This window comes from Arvicanthis niloticus, chromosome 9 (assembly GCF_011762505.2).
Source record: "Arvicanthis niloticus isolate mArvNil1 chromosome 9, mArvNil1.pat.X, whole genome shotgun sequence".
Classification (NCBI taxonomy): Eukaryota; Metazoa; Chordata; class Mammalia; order Rodentia; family Muridae; genus Arvicanthis; species Arvicanthis niloticus.
Window position 1 is genome coordinate 85,421,431 of NC_047666.1, and position 2,749 is coordinate 85,424,179.

A 2,749-nucleotide genomic window follows, 5' to 3' on the forward strand; every position below is an offset into this window, starting at 1 on the left:
CATCAGTGAGCTGGCACCTTATAATCCAAAAAGAAAAAAAAGTGCATGAAGCAGGGGAGGTAGAGCGAGATGAAGTTCCCATTTGGCTCCTGGGTTTAATGGAGCTTCTGGAAATTGCTAAGCCCAAGGCCCTGCCCTGTGACTCTCACTGTTCTCCAGCACAAAGATGACACAGGTATCAGTGCTGTGTGTCAGATAGGGGCCAAATTCACTCAGGACCCACGGGATATGGAAAACAGACCAAAACAATGCTTTCCACGCTGCTTTGATAGGTCCTTTTCTTGTTGCTCTAACAAAACACTTGACCAAAAAGCCTAAGGAAGGACAAGCTTGTTTTGTGTCATCACTGTGGGGAAAGCATGGCACCAGGAACAGGAGGGCTGTCGTCACAGTCGTGTGGCAGAGCAAGGTAAACAATGTGGCTCAGCTGGCTTTGTCCTTTCTATTCCATCCAGCACTCCAACCCACAGGACAGGGCCATTCATACTCAGACTGCTGTTCTTGTCCAGTCAAGCCTCTGGAAACCCCCTCACACTCAAGAGTTGTAAGTCTAAATCCTGTCAGTGTGGTGGAGGATTGACCATCACGGCTCCTGAACATCCAGCTGTCAATCTCACAGACGTAGGGCTCTGACAACATAGTGAGACCCAGGACCAAGTTCACATACCTAAGCCTCCTACTTTCTCAGTATGGAATGCTAAGCAAGCAAATTATACATCTCTGAGCTCTGCCTTCCCTACAGCAAGTGCTTGGCCAGTGACCTGCTCTCAGGGGTGTGTGACAGCTAGAAGGGTTGCTTTCCTGCCGTAATGCAGACAATCTATAGCACTTTTCATCTCAACAGTGATTGAGAGATGAAAACTTAACCCAAAACTCTGTGTGTGTGTGTGTGTGTGTGTGTGTGTGTGTGTGTGTGTCCGAACCGGGCACTTTATTTCAGCAGTGGAATGAACATCATGGCATCCTAGGCAGCCGAGGTCTGCTTGGCAGCCCTCCTCTCCTCCGGCATCCTCTGCTTCTCCTTGGCCAGGCACTTTCTGGCAGAGTAGTAGGCTCCTAGGTCAAGGTAGCGGTCTTGGTAGGCTTTAGACACCTTGGTAAACTGCTCCAACTCCTTGGCACAATTTTGCTGTGCACTCTCTCCTTCCCTCTGCTGACAAGCCTTAAGTCTCTCCTGGATGATGTTCATTATTTCCTGGTCAACTTTGAAGTCCCTTTTCCACTGCATCTCAGCCTAGTAGTTACACACGACATCACCCTGTTTGCATTCTGTGATGTCTGACACTCGACAGTACTGTCGGTGATAGTAGTAGGTTCCATTCTTAGCATGCTGCTGTTCAATAAATTCTCTCATGAGCCTCACGGGCTGGTCCACAATGAGGTCGTAAGCCTTCGTCAAGTAGGTGATCGGGTTGGGGAGCGAGGTCTGCAGCAAGGGAGCAGGCGTGCGTCACAGGGGCTCCGGGTACACATCCTTGTCCCAAGACTCTGGCATGGCTTAAGCAAACCCTGCCGACCTTCCACTCGCTCAGCTTCTGGGTCCGCTCGGCCTGCTAAGGATGCGAGATCTCTACGCCTGCGCCTGCGCCTGCGCCTGCGCAGTAACCCAAAACTCTTAAGTTGAAAAATAACATCACACACTCGCTAGACATGAAGTTTATCTGAGACGTTATCTCCAATTCCACAAAAACTAGTCAACTCCAAGAAGACTATTGCACAATAGTCATGACATAACTGATTTCTACATTTCATTCCATTTAAAACTTAAGCAGCACGGCCTCAGAGGGTTGTATTCTCAGCTTCGGAGTAGTACATCTTCTTACTGATAAAGCTGATGTTTGAACCACAGACTTGCGACTCATCAGCAAACAATACCACTCCACCATGATGAAGGAAATATAAATAAAGAGAAATTCCTTTTACACACCTGTTCAGCCTTCCATCATTATTCAGTTTCCTGATCTGAGAATTATACCATTTCTCCCCCATACAAGCCTTGATTCTAAAGGGCATGATGCTAGTGACATTGTCATATCATTTTGAACAAAGTGACTTCTTGGAATGCAATCTGTTGCTACCCAGCGCTTGCCACATTGCCTAGAATATAGACACTGAGTTTTAGAACTTCCTCGGGAGGAAGTCAGAAAAAAAAATACTTCAAATGTATCTGCTTATCTTCCTGTCCAGGCAAAACAAGAAATCAATCACCCGTTCTAACTCAGAGTTTGCCAGCTGCCTGGATACAACCAGACAGGAGTTAAATCTCAAACTATAAAATTAGCTGAGCATTACAGATCAGTCAGGTTCATGAGAATGATGTAGAGGATGCAGGTGGGTGTGTGCTCAATAAATGATCCTTGTTCCCATGTTTACCAGAAGAGCTACCAAGGAAATGTATTGTTGGGAGCCGACTCCTAGCAGAAAGCGGCTATCATCTTTGCAGCCATCTCAGGCCATATACCCTGACAAGGGACTTGTTTTTCAACAGCCTACAACAGCTGAGCACACTCTGATAAACATCTTGTTTATCCCACATAGCTTGTTTTGCTGTTTAGCGCCCCCAGCTGCAAGACGCAGGTGGTATCCACGCCTACAAGGCACGTGGCAAAGCATATAATACCCAGGATTTCCTTTCAATAAAGGAGACTAGAGACTTGATCAGACTCTCTGTCTTGTCTCCGTTTGTGCCTCTTCCCCTCCATCCCCACTCTCTCTCTTGCTAGACAGATAGTCTCTTGTCCTGACCTGT

General features: G+C 47.1%; 1 pseudogene; it reads right to left on the reverse strand.

Moving 5' to 3' along the window:
• Window positions 1-964: 964 nt before the first annotated feature.
• Window positions 965-1,513, reverse strand: LOC117715523 (NADH dehydrogenase [ubiquinone] 1 beta subcomplex subunit 10 pseudogene; annotated as a pseudogene).
• Window positions 1,514-2,749: the final 1,236 nt, after the last annotated feature.